The 9,550-nt window shown below is 43.6% G+C and overlaps 4 protein-coding genes across 6 annotated transcripts in view; 2 read left to right on the forward strand and 2 right to left on the reverse strand.

The window, feature by feature from the left end:
* The window catches only part of LOC142047430 (uncharacterized), a 259,927-nt gene extending 251,394 nt beyond the window's left edge, over nucleotides 1–8,533 (reverse strand). For both annotated transcript variants that reach the window (XM_075070420.1, XM_075070419.1), the window contains exon 1: nucleotides 7,956–8,533. The gene's annotated coding sequence lies outside the window, so the exon portion shown is untranslated. The remainder of the gene's footprint in view (nucleotides 1–7,955) is intronic.
* Nucleotides 1–9,550, reverse strand: part of LOC116816556 (uncharacterized) — a 568,924-nt gene that overhangs the window by 516,274 nt on the left and 43,100 nt on the right.
* LOC116836048 (uncharacterized) overlaps nucleotides 1–9,550 on the forward strand; it is a 616,551-nt gene that overhangs the window by 423,689 nt on the left and 183,312 nt on the right. The window lies entirely within an intron of this gene.
* The window catches only part of LOC142047422 (uncharacterized), a 423,729-nt gene that overhangs the window by 302,337 nt on the left and 111,842 nt on the right, over nucleotides 1–9,550 (forward strand). The gene's annotated exons all lie outside the window — the stretch shown is intronic.

Below are 9,550 nucleotides of genomic sequence, written 5' to 3' on the forward strand. Positions count from 1 at the left end.
AAGCGGCTGAATCTTACTGAGTGAGCTTAGCCGCACTCGCAGATTGTTAGGGTCGCTCTCCCTGTGTGGATTCTCTGATGAGAGTTAAGGGTAATCTCTGGACTGAAACTTTTCCCGCACTCACAGCATTCATAGGGCTCTCTCCTCTGTGTATTTGCTGATGCTTATAAGGGCTGAGTACGGTTGAAGCTTTTCCCACACTCACAGCATTCTAGGCTCTCTTCGTGTGGATATCTCATGTGAATAAGGACTGAACTGTAATTGAAGTTTTTCCCACACTCACTACATGTATTCTCTCGCTTTTCCGGAGGATTTTCTCTCGGACGTAGTTTCCTTGAGGTCCCTGTGAGTTCCCTGACAATTAATGGGTTCACCCTCTTCTCTGAGTGTTTCCCTGCTCTCTCTCTGGTCTGTGGCAACCTTCACCAGCTTTTCCCTGTTCACGGGGGCTGGACACGCTCCCTTTGGATCTTGCAGTAATTCCTCATGCGCTTTGGCGAGCTCAGCATCTTCCTGGGGAGGATTCTGCTCCTCGCTCTCCCTCACCACCCATCACCTGCTAGAAGAGAGGAGAAATCTCAGAAGTGGGGATGGAAAGGCAGAGAGCAAACCCAAGTAAGTGCTGGAGAGACAGAAAATAAAATCAGGGACTGAATTCCCCCAAACTTATCCCCATAGGGGAGAGTGGAGGGGATCAATTTGCTCCCACCCCAGGACCGCCTTTAGGGTGGGCCGTACGGGTGCCCCACCCAAGGGGATGCCAGGCACAGGGTTTGGATTCCATCTGACCTGCTGCCGAGAGGCTCGCTGGGCTGATGAAAGCGGCACAGGAGGCAGATAAGAACTGCGTGGGGGAGTGGGAGAGACCTGAGCTGCAGGGGCGTTGACGACCAGCCTCAGAGCCAGATGACTGCTCCAGAGCAGAGGGGCCCTCCTCCGCCCTGTTCCCACACACAGTCCTTCACACACTCCCTCAACATACACCACACTCCTTCATATCTCCCCTCCACACACACACATTTGGGGTTTTAATACAAGTCTAGAGTGGCACAAATTAATTTGTAGAATCCTGTCGGGCCCCCACTTCCTGCACTCGGAGTACAGAGTGGAGATTCAGCCGTGACACTGCCATAATAGATAGCTAAGGGTTAATGTTTCTTTTACCTGTAAAGGGTTAACAAAGGGAACCAACACCTGACCAAAGGACCAATCAGGAAACAGGATTTTTCAAAGTCAGGGGAGGGAATTTTGGGGTCTGAGTCTTTTGTCTGTCTCTCAGCTATGAGAAGGTTCTTTCTATCTTCTAATCTTCTGTTTCCAAATTGTAAGTACAAGTAGAAAAACAATATAGGCTTTTATGTTGTTTTGTTGTATTTACATGTGTGTAGCTTGCTGGAATGTTTCAAATTGGATATCTTTTTGAATCAGACTGTTTATCATATTTTTCTTATAAGCAATAGCCCTGTATCGTCATCTTGATACAGAGAATATTTTGATGTCTTTTTTCTTTCTTTTTTTTATATAAAGCTTTCTTTTTAAGACTTGTTTGAGTTTTTCTCTTTGGGTAGGCTAAGGAACGAAGGGGAGGGAATTCTCTTTGTGTTAGATTACGGAGGTGAAACTCTGCAGCACCAGGGAATTGGTGGGAGGGGAGGAGGAGAGAGAAATCTTTTCTGTTTCCTTGTATTTGGGGTTTGTCTCTTTGTGGAATAGAGGAGACATGCTTCTTGGTATTGTGATGTAAAGAGATTGCATCAGTACTCCCAGGTTAGCCCAGAGAGGAAAGTCTGGGTGGTAGAGAGAGGGGAAGGGAAGTGGTTATTTCCCTTTGCGGTAAGACTCAGGGCTTCTGGGTCTTGGGGTCCCTCCAGGGAAGGTTTTGGGGAGACCAGAGGGGGCCAAAACCCTGGAATTTTTGGATGGTGGCAGCAAGATCAGGCTAAGCTGGTAATTAAGCTAGAAGAGTTCATGCTAGGCACCCAGATTTTGGACGCTAAGGTCCAGAATTGGGAGTTAGACTTATGATAGACACATACTATGAACAAAATTGATCATTATTCTAGAAGAGTGAACATAGGGTACAGACTTGCACAGTGTATGTCTTTGTGTTCCAACATATATGTGGGTCAAGGTGTTTGGCATCTTCAAACCTGGGGAACCGGTCCTGGGAATTGACTGGTTTATTAAGTGACACTGTATGGAATTGGAGACTTTATATTATTATTATTTTATTATAAATACCAATTGATGAAATGCAATGAATCGTGCTAATATGCATGTAAGGTGTCATGAAATTATGATTTTCCAAGTTATGATGATCTTGTTTCTATCTTTGTTGTGAGTTACGATATGTAGGGTATATCTTATTCCAGATTGTGTAGTGTCCAGGGTCATCAGCCATACAGTAAACCTATTGAAAGGATTAAGGGGATACACCTATTGAGTAGCAAGACATGCGGGGTTATGCCTGTTGTGACAAATTGCCGGCACTATGATGATGGGTCTCGTGCTTTCTCTTCTTTGAGGGGGGTGTTCAGGGCACTATTTCTTGCCCCTGAATTGGAATAATAAGTACCCCACTTGTGTCCTAGAGGAAGGGAGAGGAGAGGGAGGGACCTGGGCCCACCCTCTACTCCAGCTCCCAGCCCAGGGTCCCTCAGGATAGTGGTAAACCACTTGAACTGATGGTTCCTTCCCCTGGGCTTCTTCCCGCTCCTACCCTTCAGCTTGTGGGGCTTCCCGCCTCCCTCTGTACAAGCCAGGTGCTCCTTATCTAGGGCCTTGGACTTCTTAGCCCACTGCAGCATTCTCCAAACTTTCCTCTGCTCCAGTACCAATCCTTTCTGCTCCAGCTCCTTCCCTGTCTGATTGGAGCAGGGGTCTTTATCAGGTGACTGACTGCAAGTGCTCTAGTTAATCTATAGCAAACTTTCCTCCCTCTGCAGGGAATAAGGTCCCTTCTAACTGTCTTGCTGCCCTCTGGCCATGCTGTATCACACTGTGTACTGAGACCTCCAAGGCTTTTCCATGCCATGTGCTGTGAAGCTTGTTTGGGACACGGAAGTAGAAGCACTTGGCAAAAGGAATGTAAAGGGCAGCTGCATCATCTCCATGTTACAGCTTTTCTCTGACCTTGGCTTGGTAAATGCTGCCACCACCCAAATGCAAAAAAGCCCCAAACCCGTGGACCCAGGAAGGAGCACTTGAGAATGCTTCCCTCTGGGGCACCCTCAAGCCCTCTCACCTCCCCTCCAGAAAAGAGCTGAGAAAGAAAACAAAGGAAATTTGCTGTGGCTACCAGATAATCAAACAACATGCAGAAACCTCTTAGGACACCAAAATCCAATCCTGTTCTTAAGAGGTAAATTTTATTAAAATTGAAAAGGAAAACAATACATTTGGAACTTAGGCTTTTGCTAGATCTTAAAAGAAACAATTTTTTTAAGCACCCAAAATAGCTTTCTTGGAGGTTCACCTTAAAGCTTACAAGCAAACAAAAGCATCTGGGACAGCACAGAGGCGATCCAAAAGCCAAAATAAAAAATAAACCTGATTGTGTCTGTAAACATTCCCTGTCCAAATCATTTCTTCTAGGTATGGAAGATAAATTTTCATACCTACATCAAACTTTACAGCGCATTGCTACTCCATGTCGCCTTCTCCGGAGAACAACAGACAAAGGGAAAGTTACTTTTCCATTAAAAAAAGTTCTAGCCTTTCCAATGGCTCTTTTGGTTAGGTGTCCTATACTTTTGTTTTTAATCCCTGTTGGCCTGTTAACCCTTTAGAGGTAAAGCAAGCACAGAACTCCCATCAACAGGGATTTTTACAGCCAACTGGCTGCCTGGGTGTTTATAAAAGGGAGATCCCTCCCCTCCCCTTCATTTATCACTGTATGGCTTGTGAGGTATCATTTGAAAAGACATAATCTACTGAATAGCCTCCTGTTAAACTGTGTAGCAACATTGTATGTAAAGTTATGAGGTTTTACGGTATGATCTTCCTGAAAAAGTTGCAACCCTAACCCTAAGTTCCTCAAGGACAGCAAGGCAAACAACTGGTCAAACAGTCATTCTCCAGGAGCGGGAAGGTCTGAAGATGAATTTTACATTCCATCACAGGAACATTTCAGTTCCCAGCTGTCACCATGACTCAGCTGGGAACTGAAGTAGTTCCCAGTACAAAGGACTGAATTATACAAAGAGATGAGGAAAATTCATGAGACTCTCTCTTCCCTTTCCCTCTGCTCAAGACAAATCCTGAAGAACTGAATGTGGGCAGCAGGGGCAGGTTTAGGGGGAGTCCTGGCTGAAAGGAAAACTAGCCTGTCTCAGCAGATGGTGAGAGAAACATTTGTTTTAAATCCCTTTTACCTTGTTAAGTTAAACATTAGTTTGTGTTTTATCTTGCATTTCTTTTTAAACAATTCTGACTTTTATGCCTCATTACTTGTAGTCACTTAAAAAATCTTTCTTTTCAGTAGTTAATAATTTTGTTTCCTTTTTTTTATCAAACCAATGTGTTTGGATTAAAGTGTGTTAGAAACTCCATTTGGAATAACAAGGCTGGCGCATTTCATTTTCCACTGATGAAATAACAGATTTCATATGAGCTCCCATTGTTCAGGAGTGTGCTGGACAGTGCAAGATGCACACTTCTGGGGGAAGTCTCAGAGCAGAGAATTTTCTGGGGTTCTCCGGTGGGGTACTGTAATTTGTGAGTCACTGACTAGCAGCTCTCAATACTGTGTAGCTGGGAGTGAGTTACATGCTGGAGACTGTGTGTGAACTGCTCAGGAGTGGCTGTTCTCACAGCAGAGCAGTTTAAAAGGCTCCCCAGCTTGGGGAACTGAGGGGACACAGCTGTTCAACAGTCCAGATTGTACTGTGCTTAATGTCACAGACCCTCAATTTCAAAGAGTCTCCTACAACCCAGAGAAAGGAAATCCAGGTCCCAGAAATTGAAGTCTCCAGAGAAAGGGCAAGTCTCCCTGGCACTGCCTCTTGCTGACAGACGGGTCCAGAGACAAAGAGAGAGTCCTGGGGAAGCTGGAAACATCAGCGTGGGGCTCAGTGGAGAAAGGGAACAGGAAGGGCAGGGATATTATCGAATGCAGGATCTCAGCAGTACTAAATGACAGGATAGCACATAGTGCAGCCCATTGGAAAACATAATCCCAAATATACATATAAAATGATGGGTTCTAAATTAGTTATTTCCATTGATTTCTATAAGGGCAATAAGATATTCTCTGTATTACTGTCTATCCCTTTTTAAATAATTCCTAACATCCTGTTTGCTTTTTTGACTTCTGCTGCACACTGCTGGATGTCTTCAGAGAACTATCCACAATGACAAAAAGATCTTTTTCCTGATTAGCCTAATTTTGCCCCCATCATATTCTATATATAGTTGGGGTTATTTTTTCCAATGTGCTTTACTTTACGCTTATACACATTTGCCATTTTGTTGCCCAGTCACTTAGTTTTGAGAGCTCTTTCTGAAGTTCTTCACAGTTTGCTTTGGTCTTAACTATCTTGAGCAGTTTAGTATTGTGACGTTATTGATACAATCTGGGACCATACAGAACATGGTTGCAACAAAGGTCCTGTAGTGGCACCAAATCTTATGTAAAGGGGGTCATATAAGGTGTCCAAGAACAGGTTATGGGTTGTTGGTTATAATTATGGTGTCTATATGTATGTATCATTTTGTAGTTGAAGTTTGAGTATTGGCTCTATACTGTCTGTATTTCGAACTTATGCTGTGCTTCTGGGAGACATCCCAGACAAGTTGGTGTTTGCTCTGCCTAGCATGCTTGATGGCCCATTAAGGACCATCAGCTATTCAACTGACCCATTGAGAAAAGGCCGATATGCCTTGTAACTCAGCAAAGTATGCAGGGACTTACTCATGTGACTCCAGACTCCATTTTGCTGTAATTTTCCACAGTAAGAACAAAAAAGTGTTCTTACACCTGGAAAAGCCTATAAAAGGTTGATGCCTCATCTCCATCTTGTTTTCAATCCTGCTTCTTACCTCTGAAGCTCTGAACAAAGGACTGACTGACCATCCCAGAAGGGGATGTACTCCAGAGACTTGATTTGAGCCTGCAGTTTATTCCATCACTGCTACAAGCCTGAACTAAGAACTTTGCCATTACTGCATGTAATTGATTCCATTTAACCAATTCTAGCTCTCCTCTCTATCTTTTTCCTTTCATGAATAAACTTTTAGATTTTAGATTCTAAAGGACTGGCAACAGCGTGATTTGTGGGTAAGATCTGATGTGTATATTGACCTGGGTCTGGGGCTTGATTCTTTGGGATCGAGAGAACCTTTTTCTTTTATTGGGGTGTTGGTTTTCATAACCATTCATCCCCAGAACAAGTGCACTGGTGGTGATACTGGAAGACTGGAGTGTCTAAGGGAATTGCTTGTGTGACTTGTGGTTTACCAGTGGGGTGAAACCAAAGTCCTCTTTGGCTGGTTGGTTTGGTTTGCCTTAGAGGTGGAAAAATCCCAGCCTTGGGCTGTGACTGCACTGTTTTAAGCGATTTGTCACTCTCAGTTGAGTCCCACCAGAACCGCATCAGCACAAGTATCATCTGCAAACTTTGCCATCTCACTGTTTACCCCTTTCTCCAGATCATTTATGAATAAGTTCAATAGGATCGGTCCTAGGACTGACCCTTGAGGAACACCACTAGTTACTCCTCTCCGTTCTGAAAATTTACCATTTATTCCTACCCTTTGGTTCCCTGTCTTTTAACCAGTTCTCAATCCATGAAAAGATCTTCCCTCTTGTCCCATGATAATATAATTTATGTAAGAGCCTTTGGTGAGGGACCTTGTCAAAGGCTTTCTGGAAAGCTAAGTACACTATGTCCACATGTTTGTTGACCCCTTCAAAGAACTCCAAGAGATTAGTAAGACACGATTTCCCTTTACAGAAACCATGTTGAATTTTGCTCAACAATTTTTGTTCTTCTATGTGCCTGACAATTTTATTCTTTACTATTGTTTCAACTAATTTGCCTGATACAGATGTTAGACTTACCTGTCTGTAACTGCCAGGATCGCCTCTAGAGCCCTTTTTAAATATTGGCGTTACATTAGCAACCTTCCAGTCATTGGGTACAGAATACGATTTAAAGGACAGGTTACAAACCATAGCTAATAGTTCCCCAATTTCACATTTGAGTTCCTTCAGAACTCTTGGGTAAATACCATCTGGTTCCGATGACTTGTTACAGTTAAGTTTATCAACTAGTTCCAAAATCTCCTCTAGTGACACTTCAATCTGTGGCAATTCCTCAGATTTGTCACCCACAAAAGGTTTAGGAATCTCACCAACATCCTCAGCCATGAAGACTGAAGCAAAGAATGCATTTAGTTTCTCCGCAAAGACTTTATAGTCTTTAAGGGCTCCTTTTGCATCTCAATGACTCAGAGGCCCCACAGGTTGCTAGCAGGCTTCCTGCTTTTGATGTACTTAAAAAACATTTTGTTGTTATCTTCTGAGTTTTTGGCTAGTCCCTTCTTCAAACTCCTCTTTGGCTTTTCTTAATACATTTTTACACTTAATTTGGCAGTGCTTGTGCTCCCTTCTATTTACCTCACCAGGATTTGACTTCCACTTTCTCACTGCTTCTTTTACATGGTTGTTAAGCCACAGTGACTCTTTTCTAGTTCTTTTGCTGTGTTTTTTAATTTGGGGGATACATTTAAGTTGGGCCTATAATATTGTGTCTTTGAAAAGTGTCCATGCAGCTTGCAGGGATTTCACTCTAGTTATTGTACCTTTTAATTTCTGTTGAACTAACCCCCTCGTTTTTGCATAGTTCCCTTTTCTGAAATTAAATGCCACAGTGTTGAGCTGTTCTTCTCACCACAGAAATGTTAAATGTTGTTATATTATGATCACTATTTCCAAGCGGTCCTGTTATAGTTACCTCTTGGACTAGATCCTTCGCTCCACTCAGGACTAAATCGAGAGTTGCTTCTCCCCTTGTGGGTTCTTGTACCAGCTGCTCCAAGAAACAGTCATTTGAAGTATCCAGAAATTTTGTCTCTGCATTTTGTCCTGAGGTGACATGTACTCAGTCAATATAGGGATACTTGAAATCCCACACTATTATGGAGTTCTTTATTTTGATAGCCTCTCTAATCTCCCTTTGCATTTCATTCTCACTATCACTGTCTTTGACAGGTGGTCGATAACAGATCTCTATTGTTATATTCTTATTAGAGCATGGAATTACTATCCATAGAGATTCTATGGAACATGTGGTTTCATTTCAGGTTTTTACTTCATTTGAGTTTACATTTTCTTTAACATACAGTGCCACCCCCCCACTCCCCGAGTATGACCTGCTCTGTCCTTCCGATATATTTTGTACCCTGGAATGATTGTGTCCCATTGATTGTCCTCATTCCTCCAGGTTTCTGTGACGCCTATTACGTCAATATCCTCCTTTAACACGAGGCTCTAATTCACCCATCTTATTATTTAGACTTCTAGCATTTGTGTACAAGCACTTGTCTCTGTTTATCTGTCTGCCCTTTTCTGACGTGTGAGATTCTTTTGTGTGTAAATGCTTCTCGTCTGATCTGGCCCCTACTTTATCCTCTTCCAGCCTCTCTTCCTGACTAAAACTAGAAAAATCTCTATCTCTAGATTCTCCTCTAAGACAAGTCTCCGTCCGATCCACGAGCTCCTCTGCAGCCATTGACTTTCCCCCATCTATTAGTTTAAAAACTGCTCTGCAACCTTTTTAACGTTAAGTGCCAGCAGTCTGGTTCCACTTTGGTTTAGGTGGAGCCCATTCTTCCCATATAGACTCCCCCATCCCAAAAGTTCCCCCAGTTCCTAATAAATCTAAAGTCCTCCTCTCTACACCATCATCTCATCCACGCATTGAGACTCTGAACCTCTGCCTCCATACCTGGCCCTGTGCATGGAACTGGAAGCATTTCTGAGAATGCCACCATAGAGGTCCCGGATTTCAGTCTCTTTCCTAGCAGACTAAATTTGGCCTCCAGGACGTCTCACCTACCTTCCTTATGTCATTGGTGCCTACATGTACCATGACCACCGGCTCCTCCCCAGCACTATACATAAACCTAGCTAGATACGTCGAGAAATCAGCAACCTATTCATCAGGCAGGCAAATCATCATACGGTTCTCCCGGTCACCACAAACCCAGCTATCCTTGTTTCTAATGATCGAATCTCCCATTACTAACTGCTGCCTTTTCTTAATGACTGCAGCTCCCTCCCCGGAGAGGTAACCTCAGTACAAGAGGTGACCCCAACACCATCTGGAAGGAAGGTCACAATTATGGGAAGCTTTCCCTCTGCTCCCATTGACTGCTCTCCTGTCCTGGGCCTTTCATCCTCCTCAACAGCGCAGTGGCTGTCTGACCGGAGGTGGGAGAAATCTACAAGTGTCCCAGAAAGCCTCTTCAACATACCTCCCTTTTAGCGTCTTCAGTTCCAGCACCCTGGCCTCCATGTCTCTGAGGGCCAGGAGCTCCTTGCACTGAA

This window comes from Chelonoidis abingdonii, chromosome 11 (assembly GCF_003597395.2).
Source record: "Chelonoidis abingdonii isolate Lonesome George chromosome 11, CheloAbing_2.0, whole genome shotgun sequence".
In the NCBI taxonomy this organism is placed as follows: Eukaryota; Metazoa; Chordata; order Testudines; family Testudinidae; genus Chelonoidis; species Chelonoidis abingdonii.